Source organism: Pelophylax lessonae, assembly GCF_965119305.1.
Source record: "Pelophylax lessonae genome assembly, chromosome: 4".
Lineage (NCBI taxonomy): Eukaryota > Metazoa > Chordata > Amphibia > Anura > Ranidae > Pelophylax > Pelophylax lessonae.
The window spans coordinates 658,750,594-658,769,292 of record NC_138771.1 but is presented as its reverse complement, the minus strand read 5'-3'; the positions used below and the strand labels follow the sequence as shown (position 1 = coordinate 658,769,292).

The 18,699-nt window shown below is 46.5% G+C and overlaps 1 long non-coding RNA gene across 1 annotated transcript in view; it reads left to right on the top strand.

Moving 5' to 3' along the window:
* The window catches only part of LOC309554369, a 92,525-nt gene extending 76,182 nt beyond the window's left edge, over positions 1 to 16,343 (top strand). Inside the window, exon 3 of the long non-coding RNA XR_014225230.1 lies at positions 16,191 to 16,343. This is a non-coding gene — a long non-coding RNA (uncharacterized lncRNA). The remainder of the gene's footprint in view (positions 1 to 16,190) is intronic.
* Positions 16,344 to 18,699: the final 2,356 nt, after the last annotated feature.

Genomic DNA, 18,699 nt, shown 5'->3' with positions numbered 1-18,699 from the left:
CAGTTCTAACGGTGATCGGCTTTGCTTCTCCTCTGACAGAGGATGTCAGTGAGGAGGAGAGCAGATCTCAGCTGCCAGCCAGGGATCAGTGAGTACACAGCATTTTTACTGCTTTTTACTCACTTATCTGGGTAATCAGTGAGTAAAAAAGCAGAAAAAGTGCTGTATACAAACTGATCCCTGGCTGCCAGCTAAGATCTGCTCTCCTCCTCATTGACAGCCTCTGTCAGAGGAGAAGTGGATCGGATTGCTGTTCCCAGTGTCCTGCAGTAAAAACACATGTCCCACACATGTCCCACATCTGTCCCAATAAAATATTCTATCCCAGTAAACATCTTCCACATCTGTCTGATCAACTTGTGCACACCTGGCGCACATCATCTGACACATCTGTCCGTGATCCTCTGTCGCACATCAGTCCTTGATCTGGTACACATCATTTACCACATCTGGCACACATCTGCCTGCGATCATATGGTGCACATCTGGAACATCTGTCCGTGATCATCTGCCACGTCTGGCACACATCTGCCACTTCTGTCCTTGATCATCCGGCGCACATCTGCCACATCTTTCATCCCAGTGATCAACATCTGGCACATCTGTCCATGATCATCTGACACATTTTTTCCGTGATCATCTGTCACACATTATCTGCCACATCTGGCGCACATCTGTCTGTAATCTGGTGCACATCTGCCACATCTGTCATCCCAGTGATCAACATCTGTCACACATCTGGGGGACTCTTCTGCTCAAACAAACCGCCATTAGTTGCCCCATGATTTGCCTTTGATCCGGCATCACCAGATTCAGTCCCACTCACTGGATGAAATCATTCCAACTACGAATCCACCTGCCTGTTCTTCTTCCATTCCCCCAAGCCGTGATTGTTTTGCAAACAAGAAATCCCTGTTTACCACCACCTTCTCCATATCCTTGCTGCTATTTGGGACTGTGCAATTTATCTAGAGTCCATACGGGCCAATATGTTATCAGTCCCTGTATTCCCCATGCAACAAGTCTTTATGCTACATGTGGTCCTTTCATTCCCTTAAACCTGGACTGTGTATATCAGGTTTTTCTTGGTCAATCCTTACTGAATGCTTGCTGTCATCTGGGACTGTGCAATTATTTTGGAACCCTAATAGGTCCACATTTCCCCAGCAACTGCATTCCCTATGCAACAAGCCACCTTATTATACCCGGGTTGATTTTCTCCTATTGTGTGTTGTCCTCACTTTTATGATGTTTTAATTATATTTGTTGTGTGCCACATCAATGCACACTGTTTTTGTTATTTTTGGGCTTATGTGCCATAATAAAGATTTACCTTTTTGACTTTCACCCACCTTGGTGTCCTTAGTTGACTCCTTTCTTGGGGGGGACCCTTAGTCTCCCTAGACCTGTTCATTGACTGTGTCACTAGAGTTAGAACACATAAAAGTGCCAGGAATGACAGTTTTCAGAGTTTTATGGATCCATAATCCCTATTTGAAGGAGCCTCATCAGTCTATCCCTGAGGAGACCCCCATCCAATGCCATGTATATAATATATATCACATCCCTGATATCCCTGAGGAGACCCCCATCCAATGCCATGTATATAATATATATCACATCCCTGATATCCCTGAGGAGACCTCCATCCAATGCCATGTATATAATATATATCACATCCCTGATATCCCTGAGGAGACCCCCATCCAATGCCATGTATATAATATATATCACATCCCTGATATCCCTGAGGAGACCCCCATCCAATGCCATGTATATAATATATATCACATCCCTGATATCCCTGAGGAGACCTCAGGGATATCCAGGATCTGATATATGTATGGGGGTCTCCTCAGGGATGTGATATATACATGGCGGTGTATGGGGGTCTCCATATACCGCCATGTATATATATCACATCCTGGATATCCCTGAGGAGACCCCCATACACCGCCATGTATTTATCACATCCCTGAGGAGACCTCCATACACCGCCATGTATATATCACATCCCTGAGGAGACCCCCATACACCGCCATGTATATATCACATCCCTGAGGAGACCCCCATATACCACCATGTATATATCACATCCCTGAGGAGACCTCCTATATGTTTGCAGTGCACTATGCAGGGCTTGCAGGCCATGCCAGGGTCCAGGGAAGTGTCCTTTAAAAGCAAATGAAAATAAAAATGATTCTTTATTTGTGACTGCTTGATTGTTTGTTTTTTTTTTTTTATAAAGTTTTGAAAACCATTGGGCAGTGGGCTGGGCATGGGCATTGGGCAGTAATCGTGATGCATCGCGGAATCGAATCGTGACCCTAATAATCGTAATCGAATTGAATCGTGAGGTGGGTGAAGATGCGCAGCCCTAATATATATATATATATATATTTTTTAAGAATTAAAATGGTTTTTGGGGAATATGTTTTACAATATAATTTTATTTGTACAGAACCTATTCGTTAGAATGCAAAGAACCATTTTTATTATCCTTTTAGGATGATTGATTTTTTATTAATCGTTTATATATTTTTCTTATGGTGGAATATACATTTTTCTTTATATTTTTTACTTTTTGTATTTTTATAAGTTTTATATATATATATGGAGAAATCCCTTAGATAAATCATTTTCTTTGGTTGGAATAATTTATTTGGCAAGATTGGCTTTTCTAAGTAAGTATTGTGATATATATTATGTCACGATTACCCTGATGCCTCTTTAGTCACGGCTGCTAGGTCCAAGCAATCAATGACATTATATATATCGGGTGGATTTGATCCGAGTGATTTTAATCATCTGGGCGGAAATGGTCTTTTTCTGGCCCTCGGGGTCTCTTTACATTCTACCGGAAGTTCTCCTCCTCTTATTTATAAGAGCAATGTCAGTGACGGCATGTGCTACACTCCATTCCCAGTTGACGCTTGTATGAGGGGGAAACGCGTCGGACGGAGTAGCGGTGCTCGTCACTTTTACATTGTCCGCACTGAAGGTGGCTGTGTTTGTCTTTTTTCGTGAATGCCCTAATACCGTGTGATGGATGTAAGTGCAACATTTTAGCAATAAATGTGATTGTTTTAAGGTTAATGCACTATCAGCTCCTTTTTTTGTACATGTTTTACCCTTTATGGAGTATACCTGTTGCTTTGCTATTAGTGATCGACCGATATCGTTTTTTCATTGCCGATAACGATATTTTGGTCATCGCGTATCGGTATTAGCCGATATTTTCGTACATTAAAAAAAAAATGTTTTTTTTTTTTTTATTTCTTGACAGGTACTCTTGTGGAGGGATCTGGGGGTTTAAAAGACCCCAAAACCCTTCTCTGCACTTAAAAGCATTCAAAACACCAAGTTTGGCTGTTTTGAATGCTGTAATTCTTTTGAATTTGGCGCCAGTACCCGGAAGTGATGTCATGACATCACTTCAGGGTTTTTGCATGGAGACCCGATCAGAGCCGAATGCGGCTTTGATCGGGTTTTCGGCGGCTGTGCAGGCTGGTTGCCCGGGTCTCCCGGTGTGACGGTAGACCCGGGGCGAGCCGCGGAAGGCGGCGGGAGGGGGGGGGGACGTCCCCTCCTGCTCCTTGTTATGACAGCCGAGCGGCTTCTCAGCTGCATCCGTTGTCATTACAAGACAGCTGACCGTCGGCTATGGACGCCGGTACCGGGGTGATGCCTCTAGCTGCAGGGATCACTCCATTACAAGCACTTTCCCGAAATATCAGTAACCTCCAGGGCCAATTACGATATATCGGGGAAAGTGCATATCAGCCCTCGATATATCGGCTTTGCCGATAATCGGTCAATCCCTACTTGCTATACACCCCAGTGTTGGATCATGACATATATTGGAGCTTCACCCTGAGTCAAAGAGTTGGTTAATATCCAGACTTGCCAGGAAACCAGACCACACGAAGATTTATATTTAAGCAATTTATTTGAACAACAACAATAAACGCACAGCAAGAGCGAGGAGGGAAATCGGGAACAACTGGGGTTGTGTCCAGTAAAGGGTAGTCTGCCGATGCGGGATCCTCTGCCGATGTGGGGTCGTCTGCCGACGCCGGATCCTCTGCCGATGTGGGGTCGTCTGCCGATGCCGAATCCTCTGCCGATGTGGGGTCGTCTGCCGATGCCGGGACGTCTGCTGCTGCGGAATCGAGAGCCAGGAAAGTCATCAGCCAAAGCCAGGTCAGGAACATGGAAAACAGACTGCTAGCAGAAATGCACCTTAGGGCACAAACGCAAGGGCAAGCACTGCAAGCCAACAGGTGATATATACCTGTATATAGTCAGGTGTGCAACATCATCACTGAGCGACACCCAGGCAGCAGGCAAGTGATGATGCAAACAGAGTTTATAAGAGACAGCAGTCTGCACATGTCCAAGATGGCTGCCAACAGGAAGGCAATGTAAGATCTTGACAGCACTCCTCCCTGCTCTGTTGTAGACTGAGTCTCCAATTAGTGGCAGACCCCTCCCCACTCTCTGAAAGACTCCCCTGTCCCCTGCTCTCTGTCAAGCTCCTCCCTGCATCTCACACACCTCTTTTACCCTTACAGACTCCTCCCTGCTTCCTAGGAAACTTCTACCCACTCCCCCCCCCCCCCGCTCGGGAAGAGGGGACTAAGTCTATGAGGGAGCGAAGAAGAGACTGCAGGGTCGCATTGGGAGTCTGTCCCCCCACAGACTCCTCCCTGCTTTTCTGCACACTCCTCCCTGCTCCATCGTAGGCTCAGTCCTGACTTCCTCACAGTTTCAGTCTGACTCTGTCCCGGCTCCCTTGTAGACCCTGTCCCGACACCCTTGTAGGCTCTGTCCCGACACCCTTGTAGGCTCTGTCCCGACACCCTTGTAGGCTCTGTCCCGACACCCTTGTAGGCTCTGTCCTAGCTCCCTTGTAGACTCTGTCCCGGCTCCCTTGTAGACTCTGTCCCGACTCCCTTGTAGGCTCTGTCCCGACACCCTTGTAGGCTCTGTCCCGACACCCTTGTAGGCTCTGTCCTAGCTCCCTTGTAGACTCTGTCCCGGCTCCCTTGTAGACTCTGTCCCGGCTCCCTTGTAGACTCTGTCCCGGCTCCCTTGTGCCCTCTGTCCCGCCTCCCTTGTGCACTCTGTCCCGCCTCCCTTGTGCACTCTGTCCCGCCTCCCTTGTGCACTCTGTCCCGCCTCCCTTGTGCACTCTGTCCCGCCTCCCTTGTGCACTCTGTCCTGCCTCCCTTGTGCACTCTGTCCCGGCTCCCTTGTGGACTCTGTTTTCCGGCTCCCTTGTAGACTCTGTCCCGGCTCCCTTGTGGACTCTGTTTTCCAGCTCCCTTGTAGACTTTGTCCCGGCTCCCTTGTGGACTCTGTCCCGGCCCTTGTAGACTCTGTCCCGGCTCCCTTGTAGACTCTGTCCCGGCTCCCTTGTAGACTCTGTCCCGGCTCTTGTAGACTCTGTCCCGGCTCCCTTGTAGACTCTGTCCCGGCTCCCTTGTAGACTCTGTCCCGGCTCCCTTGTAGACTCTGTCCCGGCTCCCTTGTAGACTCTGTCCCGGCTCCCTTGTAGACTCAGTCCCGGTTCCCTTGTACACTCAGTCCCGTCTCCCTTGTGGACTTAGGCTAGTCCAGCTATTTTATATGATGTGTCCTTTTCCTAGATCAGGTAGGACTTCCTTGAAGCTGCATGTCCATCAGACTTTGTACTCTCTGGAAGTCTTGTTTCCTTGGGGTATGTGATGATTGCTGCTTTCAATGGTGGTAGATGGTTGAGAAGTAACAGTAGGCGTGAAATTCCTCGCAGTATTTTACGTCGGTTTCCATAAATTTCATCCTGGCGTGTTTCGGCTTCAGTTTAGTTTCTGTATGACTCTCCATTGATCACTTACAAATGAGAAGCCTTTGTATAGCACCGGCTTTTTGCATTTCATTAAATCATTGAATAGGAAGGAATCCGGTGGTATCTTCCTCCTTGTAACTTTTCTGAGACCCTGAATTAGAAAAAGAGAGAACCATGAGATCCATGAATGATTAGAAGAAATCATTTTATATAGGGGTTGCACTGATATATCGGCCGTGGAAAGATATCAGCCAAGAATAGGATTATCTGCGTTTTGCTGATAGGAAAAAAAATGTGCCGATAATGGCATGCCGCGTCCTATTGAATTCAATGCAAAATCGCGTCCCATTGACTGCAATGCAAAATCGCGTCCCATTGACTGCAATGCAAAATCGCGTCCCATTGACTGACTTCAATGCAAAATCGAGTCCCTTCCACTTCAAAGCAAAATGACGTCCCAATGCAAAAATGTCCCCTATTGATACACTGATCAAATACATACCTTTCGACGTACAAAGAATGGGGGGCGTGTCTCTCTGGCCTCCACCTCCTCCCAGTTTATTTCTCGGAAAAACGGGTGGTCTCTGATGTTGTTGATGGTCGCTTGGCGTACCTCTTTGCAATTGGACAGGAGCTACGGGGGAAAAAGAAAACAGATAAGCATAAGATGACAATATTGGCGCATGAAGCGCACTGACTCTTTGGCTGAGCCTTTATACCCTGTTTCCCTGAACATAAGCCCTACCCCGAAAATAAGACCTAGCATGATTTTCAGGGATGGCTGCAATATAAGCCCTACCCCGAAAATAAGACCTAGCATGATTTTCAGGGATGGCTGCAATATAAGCCCTACCCCAAAAATAAGACCTAGCATGATTTTCAGGGATGGCTGCAATATAAGCCCTACCCCAAAAATAAGCCCTAGTAAAATCCTTGATCTCAGCCCCTCTTTCTGTAGTATTCGGAGAGGGAAAGTAGAGCTCCGGAGGGTCACGTGAGTGCCCAGCGGCGCTGTAAATAAGGTATTTTCCACAATAAAGTTACAAAAGGAGACACACTGCACATTACATAATCTTTTTACAAAATTGATTACATATTTTTACAATGACTTTATCCAAGGTTTATTTTTGGGATTACAGAATGTCATAATGCTGACTCCTGAGCTGACAGCGAGAGAGGGGGAGAGAACTTTTTTTAACATTTTATTATTTTATTCCAGGTTTTTTTATAACATAAAAAGGGCTAAATGACCCAACACAAGTACTGTGCTGTCTACCATGCTTTAAAGGATCAGGATATTTATTTAGTTTAGGGTTACAATCCCTTTTAACCGGTTGCCGACCGCCGCAAGTACATATACTGCGGCGGTCAGCCCCGGCCAGGCAAAGTGACGTACCGGTACGTCACTAGCCTGGGAGCCAATAGCAGCGGGCGCGCTCCCGCCTCGGCTCGTTCACGGACACCTTCCGTGCGTGTGACCAGCGGACCCGATGTCCGCCGGTCACTTGGGATCCCCCGCTGCGAAGGGAGAAAGGCAGGCGGCTAATGTAAACAAAGCCGCCTGTCATTCTCCCCTGTGTAAAAGCACTGATCTAACGGTCCTGTTATGTAGGACCGTTGATCTGTGCTGTTACACACACAGCCACATCCCTGCACAGTAAGAAGCACGCCCCTAGGGACACACATAGTCACTGCATCTCTAATAAAGTTAACCCCTTCCCTGCCAGTGTCATTTTTACAGTAACAGTGCATATGTATAGCACTGATTACTGTAGTAATGTCACTGGTACCCCCAAAAGAATCAAAAATGTCAGTCAAGGGTCCGATCTGTCCGCCGCAATGTCGCAGTCCCGCAAAAAAAAATTGCAGATCGCCGCCATTACTCGTTAAAAAAAACAAAAAAAACAACAAAAATGACAAAAATATTTCCCTTAGTTAGTAAACGCAATAACTTTTGCGCAAACCAATCAAAATACGCTTATTGTGATTTTGTTTACCAAACATATGTAGCAGAAAACAAATTGGCCAAAAATTTAAAAAAAATTTTGTTTTTTACGTTTTTTTGGGGGGAATTTCATATAAAAAAAATTTGAAAAATATTGTTATTTTTGCAAAATTTTCGCTCTTTTTTTGATTACAGCGCATGATCAAAAAATCGCACAGGTGATCAAATACCACCAAAAGAAATCTCTGTTTGTGGGAAAAAAAAGGACGTCAAATTAGTTTAGGTACAGCGTCGCACGACCGCGCAATTGTCCGTTAAAGTCACGCAGTGCCGAATCGCAAAATACCCCCTGGTCAGAAAGGGGGTAAAATCTTCCGGGGCTTAAGTGGTTAAGATCATCTTTTTACATACAATAAATAAATAAGACATCCCCTGAAAATAAGCCCTGGTGTGTTTTTTGTAGCCAAAATTAATATAAGACCCGGTCTTATTTTCGGGGAAACACGGTAGCTACTTTCCTTGTATTACTACTTACCCTTTTCAGAAGGTCAACGAGGTCGGGGTCGGTGTCAGCTGGAAATGGTGGCAATACATAGTGCGTGGCATTGTCAAAAACGACTGAATAAAAACCACAGGCCAGATCACATAACGTGTACGCCAACAAGAAATAATCTATTGATGGGTCAAACTGCATCTGTGGGGAAATCAGAGAGAGAAAGGTAAGGATGACAGGTCAGGCTAGAAACCAGCAGCATCAGCATTACAACAACTTTTCAGTTTTAATGTGTAAAATTTTATTCCCCAGGGGTTGATGAAGCCCCAAGGGCCAGATGGTAACTGGACAGGGCGCCCCAGGACCGGACAGGACCCTCAGAGCCAGATAAGAGCTGGACAGGGCACCCCAGGACCGGACAGGACCCTCAGAGCCAGATGGTAGCTGGACAGGGCTCCCAGGGGCAGAGGGTAGCTGGATGGGACACCCAGGGCCAGATGATGGTATAACAGGGCCCCCCCAGGACTGAACAGGACCCCCAAGGCCAGATGGTAGCTGGACAGGGCGCCCCAGGACCGGACAGGACCCTCAGAGCCAGATGGTAGCTGGACAGGGCTCCCCAGGACCAGACAGGACCCTCAGAGCCAGATGGTAGCTGGACAGGGCTCCCAGGGGCAGAGGGTAGCTGGATGGGACACCCAGGGCCAGATGATGGTATAACAGGGCCCCCCCAGGACTGAACAGGACCCCCAAGGCCAGATGGTAGCTGGACAGGGCGCCCCAGGACCAGACAGGACCCTCAGAGCCAGATGGTAGCTGGACAGGGCACCCCAGGACCAGACAGGACCCTCAGAGCCAGATGGTAGCTGGACAGGGCTCCCAGGGGCGGAGGGTAGCTGGATGGGACACCCAGGGCCAGGTGATGGTATAACAGGGCCCCCCCAGGACTGAACAGGACCCCCAAGGCCAGATGGTAGCTGAACAGAGCTCCCCAGGACTGGACAGGACCCTCAGAGCCAGATGGTAGCTGGACAGAGCGCCCCAGGACCGGACAGGACCCTCAGAGCCAGATGGTAGCTGGACAGGGCTCCCAGGGGCGGAGGGTAGCTGGATGGGACACCCAGGGCCAGGTGATGGTATAACAGGGCCCCCCCAGGACTGAACAGGACCCCCAAGGCCAGATGGTAGCTGAACAGAGCACCCCAGGACCAGACAGGACCCTCAGAGCCAGATGGTAACTGGACAGGGCACCCCAGGACCAGACAGGACCCTCAGAGCCAGATGGTAGCTGGACAGGGCTCCCAGGGGCGAAGGGTAGCTGGATGGGACACCCAGGGCCAGATGATGGTATAACAGGGCCCCCCCCAGGACTGAACAGGACCCCCAAGGCCAGATGGTAGCTGAACAGAGCTCTCCAGGACTGGACAGGAACCTAAGAGCCAGATGGTAGCTGGACGGGACATCCAGGGCCAGATTATGGTTAGGCAGGGTCCCCCAGGATTGGACAGGACCCTCAGGGCCAGATGGTAGTGGGACAGGGACCCCAGGGGCAAGTGTATCTTGGACGGGACCCCGAGGACCAGATAGTGACTGACTGAGGCCCCCAGGACTGGACACCACCCCCAGAGCCAGATGGGTAGCTGAGCGGGACCCCCAAGGTCTTTAATCCAGTCCTAATCTGATAATTGCTCTGCATATACAGGTTCTCTATAATCTTAGTCTGGTTGATAATTGCCCTGTGTATGGGCACATTGAACTTACCTTCTGTTCAGGCGGGTGGATACTTGCATGACCAAAGTCAGCAATCTTGATGTGACCGGTGCCATCTATGAGGATGTTTTTAAGCTTTAAACCTCTGTGGAGAAAAAAAAAAAGTCAGCACTGCAGTTCAGACAATGATCCCCCCCCCCCTAATATATCCCGGTATTACAAATCCATAGAGGGATGAACATTCACAAAGCTCCCTTTCCCAGCGCTGCCCAAAGTTTCCTATCATCCAGTCTGCGTTCCTCTGTCCTCCTCTCCTTATGTGTGCGTCCAGCAGAAGGACGGACATTGGATGGGATGGAGGAGGAACGGATCACCATTGGGTGTTGAGGCAGCGGTGGGGGGGGGGATTGTAAAATGAATAATAGTACTTACCCGTGTATGATACCTCTGGAGTGGATAAACTGCAGACCACAGATGAGCTCCGCTGCCGTCAGTCTGATCTTGGTGGTGTCACGTCTTACCGGCGCATCCGACAGATCTCCTCCACTTGCATACTCCATGACAAAGTAGAGTTGTTTCTGGGGGGGGGGGGGGAGAGAACACAGTCAGGTCAATGAATGCATTTTACTTAGAAGGTCCAAATCTGAATCACATGTTATATATATATCTACATACAGTCCATCCACCCATCTATATCTACCTACAGTCCATCCACCCATCTATATCTATCTACAGTCCATCCATCCATCTATATCTACCTACAGTCCATCCACCCATCTATATCTACCTACAGTCCATCCATCCATCCATATCTACCTACAGTCCATCCATCCATCTATATCTATCTACAGTCCATCCATCCATCTATATCTACCTACAGTCCATCCATCCATCTATATCTACCTACAGTCCATCCACCCATCTATATCTACCTACAGTCCATCCATTCATCTATATCTACCTACAGTCCATCCATCCATCCATCCATATCTATCTACAGTCCATCCATCTATATCTACCTACAGTCCATCCATCCATCTATATCTATCTACAGTCCATCCATCCATCTGTATCTATCTACAGTCCATCCATCCATCTATATCTACCTACAGTCCATCCATCCATCCATCCATATCTATCTACAGTCCATCCATCCATCTATATCTACCTACAGTCCATCCATCCATCTATATCTATCTACAGTCCATCCACCCATCTATATCTACCTACAGTCCATCCACCCATCTATATCTACCTACAGTCCATCCATCCATCCATCTATATCTACCTACAGTCCATCCATCCATCTATATCTATCTACAGTCCATCCACCCATCTATATCTACCTACAGTCCATCCATCCATCTATATCTACCTACAGTCCATCCATCCATCGATATCTACCTACAGTCCATCCACCCATCTATATCTACCTACAGTCCATCCATCCATCTGTATCTATCTACAGTCCATCCATCCATCTATATCTACCTACAGTCCATCCATCCATCCATCCATCCATATCTACCTACAGTCCATCCATCCATCCATCTATATCTACCTACAGTCCATCCATCCATCTATATCTATCTACACTATATCCATCCATCTATATCTACCTACAGTCCATCCATCCATCTATATCTACCTACAGTCCATCCATCCATCTATATCTATCTACAGTCCATCCATCCATCCATCCATCCATATCTACCTACAGTCCATCCATCCATCCATCTATATCTACCTACAGTCCATCCATCCATCTATATCTATCTACAGTCCATCCATCCATCTATATCTACCTACAGTCCATCCATCCATCTATATCTACCTACAGTCCATCCATCCATCGATATCTACCTACAGTCCATCCACCCATCTATATCTACCTACAGTCCATCCATCCATCTGTATCTATCTACAGTCCATCCATCCATCTATATCTACCTACAGTCCATCCATCCATCCATCCATCCATATCTACCTACAGTCCATCCATCCATCCATCTATATCTACCTACAGTCCATCCACCCATCTATATCTACCTACAGTCCATCCATCCATCTGTATCTATCTACAGTCCATCCATCCATCTATATCTACCTACAGTCCATCCATCCATCCATCCATCCATATCTACCTACAGTCCATCCATCCATCCATCTATATCTACCTACAGTCCATCCATCCATCTATATCTACCTACAGTCCATCCATCCATCTATATCTACCTACAGTCCATCCATCCATCTATATCTATCTACAGTCCATCCATCCATCTATATCTATCTACAGTCCATCCACCCATCTATATCTACCTACAGTCCATCCATCCATCTATATCTACCTACACTATATCCATCCGTCTATATCTACCTACAGTCCATCCATCCATCTATATCTACCTACAGTCCATCCATCTATATCTACCTACAGTCCATCCATCCATCCATCCATCCATCTATATCTACCTACAGTCCATCCATCCATCTATATCTATCTACAGTCCATCCACCCATCTATATCTACCTACAGTCCATCCATCCATCCATCTATATCTACCTACAGTCCATCCATCCATCTATATCTATCTACAGTCCATCCATCCATCTATATCTATCTACAGTCCATCCATCCATCTATATCTATCTACAGTCCATCCATCCATCTATATCTACCTACAGTCCATCCATCTATATCTACCTACAGTCCATCCATCCATCCATCCATCCATCCATATCTACCTACAGTCCATCCATCCATCTATATCTACCTACAGTCCATCAATCCATCTATATCTACCTATAGGCCATCCATCCATCTATATCTATCTACAGTCCATCCATCTATATCTACCTACAGTCCATCCATCCATCCATCCATCCATCCATCCATCCATCCATCCATCTATATCTACCTACAGTCCATCCATCCATCTATATCTACCTACAGTCCATCCATCCATCCATATCTATCTACAGTCCATCCATCCATCTATATCTACCTACAGTCCATCCATCCATCTATATCTACCTACAGTCCATCCATCCATCCATCTATATCTACCTATAAGCCATCCATCCATCTATATCTATCTACAGTCCATCCATCCATCTATATCTACCTACAGTCCATCCATCCATCCATATCTACCTACAGTCCATCCATCCATCTATATCTACCTACAGTCCATCCATCCATCTATATCTATCTACAGTCCATCCATCCATCTATATCTACCTACAGTCCATCCATCCATCTATATCTACCTACAGTCCATCCATCTATATCTACCTACAGTCCATCCATCCATCTATATCTATCTACAGTCCATCCATCCATCCATCTATATCTATCTACAGTCCATCCATCCATCTATATCTACCTACAGTCCATCCATCCATCTATATCTATCTACAGTACATCCATCCATCTATATCTACCTACAGTCCATCCATCCATCTATATCTACCTACAGTCCATCCATTCATCTATATCTACCTACAGTCCATCCATCCATCTATATCTATCTACAGTCCATCCATCCATCTATATCTATCTACAGTCCATCCATCCATCTATATCTATCTACAGTCCATCCATCCATCTATATCTACCTACAGTCCATCCATCCATCCATCTATATCTACCTATAAGCCATCCATCCATCTATATCTATCTACAGTCCATCCATCCATCTATATCTATCTACAGTCCATCCATCCATCTATATCTATCTACAGTCCATCCATCCATCTATATCTACCTACAGTCCATCCATCCATCTATAACTACATACAGTCCATCCACCCATCTATATCTATCTACAGTCCATCCATCCATCTATATATACCTACAGTCCATCCATCTATATCTACCTACAGTCCATCCATCCATCTATATCTATCTACAGTCCATCCATCCATCTATATCTATCTACAGTCCATCCATCCATCCATCTATATCTATCTACAGTCCATCCATCCATCTATATCTACCTACAGTCCATCCATCCATCTATATCTATCTACAGTACATCCATCCATCTATATCTACCTACAGTCCATCCATCCATCTATATCTACCTACAGTCCATCCATCTATATCTACCTACAGTCCATCCATCCATCTATATCTATCTACAGTCCATCCATCCATCTATATCTATCTACAGTCCATCCATCCATCCATCTATATCTATCTACAGTCCATCCATCCATCTATATCTACCTACAGTCCATCCATCCATCTATATCTATCTACAGTACATCCATCCATCTATATCTACCTACAGTCCATCCATCCATCTATATCTACCTACAGTCCATCCATCCATCTATATCTATCTACAGTCCATCCATCCATCTATATCTATCTACAGTCCATCCATCCATCTATATCTACCTACAGTCCATCCACCCATCTATATCTACCTACAGTCCATCCATTCATCTATATCTACCTACAGTCCATCCATCCATCTATATCTATCTACAGTCCATCCATCCATCTATATCTATCTACAGTCCATCCATCCATCTATATCTACCTACAGTCCATCCACCCATCTATATCTACCTACAGTCCATCCATCCATCTATATCTACCTACAGTCCATCCATCCATCTATATCTACCTACAGTCCATCCATCCATCTATATCTACCTACAGTCCATCCACCCATCTATATCTACCTACAGTCCATCCATCCATCTATATCTACCTACAGTCCATCCATCCATCCATCTATATCTACCTACAGTCCATCCATCCATCTATATCTATCTACAGTACATCCATCCATCTATATCTACCTACAGTCCATCCATCCATCTATATCTATCTACAGTCCATCCATCCATCTATATCTATCTACAGTCCATCCATCCATCTATATCTACCTACAGTCCATCCACCCATCTATATCTACCTACAGTCCATCCATCCATCTATATCTACCTACAGTCCATCCATCTATATCTACCTACAGTCCATCCATCCATCTATATCTACCTACAGTCCATCCATCTATATCTACCTACAGTCCATCCATCCATCTATATCTACCTACAGTCCATCCATCTATATCTACCTACAGTCCATCCATCCATCTATATCTACCTACAGTCCATCCATCCATCTATATCTACCTACAGTCCATCCATCCATCTATATCTACCTACAGTCCATCCATCCATCTATATCTACCTACAGTCCATCCATCTATATCTATCTACAGTACATCCATCCATCTATATCTATCTACAGTCCATCCATCCATCCATCTATATGTACCTACAGTCCATCCATCCATCCATCCATCTATATCTACCTACAGTCCATCCATCCATCTATATCTACCTACAGTCCATCCATCCATCTATATCTACCTACTGTCCATCCATCCATCTTTATCTACCTACAGTCCATCCATCCATCCATCTATATCTACCTACAGTCCATCCATCCATCTATATCTACCTACATTATATCCATCCATCTATATCTACCTACAGTCCATCCATCCATCTATATCTATCTACAGTCCATCCATCCATCTATATCTATCTACAGTCCATCCATCCATCTATATCTATCTACAGTCCATCCATCCATCTATATCTATCTACAGTCCATCCATCCATCCATATCTACCTACAGTCCATCCATCCATCTATATCTACCTACAGTCCATCCATCCATCTATATCTACCTACAGTCCATCCATCCATCTATATCTACCTACAGTCCATCCATCCATCTATATCTACCTACAGTCCATCCATCCATCTATATCTACCTACAGTCCATCCATCCATCTATATCTATCTACAGTCCATCCATCCATCTATATCTACCTACAGTCCATCCATCCATCTATATCTACCTACAGTCCATCCATCCATCTATATCTACCTACAGTCCATCCATCCATCTATATCTACCTACAGTCCATCCATCCATCTATATCTACCTACAGTCCATCAATCCATCTATATCTATCTACAGTCCATCCATCCATCTATATCTACCTATATCCTTCTATGTACATCCATCCATATATATTACATTGCTGAGGTCACTGACCCAGCAATGATGTCACTGGACTGGGTTGATCACAGAAGGACATGCAGATGTCATGAAGCAATGTTTGCACTATTTTTTATACATGCCGTTCATTCTATACTTCTCTCTTTTCTAAAAATAGACTTACCTCTGTCTGGAATGTGGCGTAGGCGTGGGTACAGTAATGGCCGTCCCCCACCTTCTCCAGGGCACGTCGCTCTGCCAGGATGGCTTCATTGCTGCATCTCTGTAGAAAAAACTTGTCAACGATCTTCACGGCCACCAACATGCCGCTGTCAATGTGAGTCGCCAGGAACACCTGTAGGAGAGAAACGGTTAGTACATCATCTTTTTCCATGTGCTCTAGCGGCTAGGCCTGGTTTACACCCACTTTGCTGATTTAAGTGCTGTCCGCGTGGGGGTCGGTTGCAACACGGCACCATTTACTCCGATGGGTCGAGTTCGACCACTGAGCAAGCATACGCCCCCAGCACCAGGGGGAGCGGTTGAGGGGCAGTAAAAAAAAAAAAAAAACATGCAGGTTTTACCGCCCCCTCAATCGCAAATGTAAACAAAGCCTGACACCATTACTAAACATTCCTAGTGTGATTGTTTTCCTTCCCTCCTGCTGGAAATATGGCGACAGCCACATGTAATAGAAAGCCTCCGTCGCCCATATTGCACAGCAGGCTGTATCTTAGGTGCCATAAACTAGAGCGACCAATCAGAATTCACTTTGCAGAGGTCAGATTGCTGGATTCTGATTGGTTGCTGCACTGACAGGGGAGTAAAAAACATTCCCTTGCAGGGCGCCCCTCCCTACCCTATATACTGCTGATTGAGCCCAGGGGATGATGAATAGAGTGATAGGTTCACCTTATTCCTCCAGACTTCCTCTGCGCGGCGCCATCACCCCTGACAAAGTCTCGTCCCTTCACTGGTCACAGCTCACATATAATGCAGGACCAGCAGTCTCATGTTGTATGGGGGTGACATTGGAGGGTCGTGGTACAGCGGAGGATAGCGCCGGCCACCGAAGGGTAAGCTAAGGCTATCGCCCCATTCATCACCCCTTGCAGAATGGAGGCGGACCCAACCATGTGCCGTCCTCCCTGCTCAGTACTTTAGGCTGGATGAGTGCACATGTTTATGCTGCACCCGTCATACATGGTCATAATGTGTCCCCCATAGTGTCTATGGGGCCTTCAATACTAATTTCTGCATACTTACCGTTCCAGAGGCTCCTGATCCAAGTATCCTATGGAAGATGAAACTCTCTGGGGTCAAATTGTTCTCTTCGTATTTTGTAGGGGCTGCTACGTTTCTTGTAGGGGCCTCCACGCGTTCTGTAGGGGCTGCTACGTTTCTTGTAGGGGCCTCCACGCGTTCTGTAGGGGCTGCTACGTTTCTTGTAGGGGCCGCTACGCGTTCTGTAGGGGCTGCTGCCTGTCCTGCAGGGGCCGCTACGCTATCTGTCGTCCCGCCATCTGCTAGAGAGAATAAAAAGAAATACTGTTTATTGGGGCGCCCTCATACAGGACTTATCACTGATCTCTATTGATAATTGAAGTCTCTATACAGAGAGAGGAGCTGGACCCTGGAGGTTGGCATTTAAACAGGTAACTTATCATCCGATCATCGATTAACTGCAGACTTAGAGCAAGTCTGCCCAGCACTGGGGGGAGAGTTATGTTATGGGGGGAGGGGGGGGGTAAACTTTTATTGCAATGCCCAGCAATGTGTGGGGAAATCATGGAGGGGGGGGGGAGTTACAGTTTCATTACCATAGTCAGCAATGTCGGTAGGTTATTGAGGGGTTTTCACTGCCATGTGCAGCAATGGGGAAGGGGGGGAGGGCAATGGGGGGGGGGGGGGTTGAGCTTTCACTGCTAAAGCCAGCAGTGAGAGAGGAGGCCAGAATCTGGGGGGGGGGGGGGTTAACTTTCAAGGTCATACCCAGCAATGTGGGGGATTGAGTGTAAACTTACGCTGCAATAGCCAGCAATGAGGGTGGTAGAATGGGGGGGGGGGAATTTAAACTTTCACTAACATACCTAGTAGTGGGGTGGGGGGGAGTAAACTTTCACTGCCATGCACAGAAATAGGGGGGTTTATGGGGGGTTGAACTTTCCTTGTCATGACCAGCAGTGGTAGAGGGGCGTATTAGACCTTCACTGCCATGCCCAGCAATGGAGGTGGGGGGGGGGAGGGGTATGTGGGGGGTAAACTGCCCAGCAATGGGGGAAGGAGGTTATGGGGGGAGTGAACTTTAACTGCCTTAGCCAGAAGTGTGGGGGGGGGAGTTTAGTGCCATTGGCAGCAATGTGGGGGTAAATTACGGGGGGGGGGGGGGTTAAACATTAAGTTCTTTGCCCAGCAATGGGGGGGGGAGGGGAGAGATTATGGGGGGCGGTGTATTAAACTTCCAGCGCCATGCCCAACAATGTAGGGGGGGGGGGGAGTTAAACTTTCACTGTCTTGCTCAGCAATGTAGGGGGAGATTATGGGGGGAAGGTGGGGGGAAATGAGGAGGTTAAACCTTTACTGCCATAATCAGCAGTGAGGGGGGGGGGTGTTATAGGGGGTAAAGTTTCACTGCCATGGCCTGCAATGTGGGGGGAGATAATGGGGGATTAAACTTTCAGTGCCAA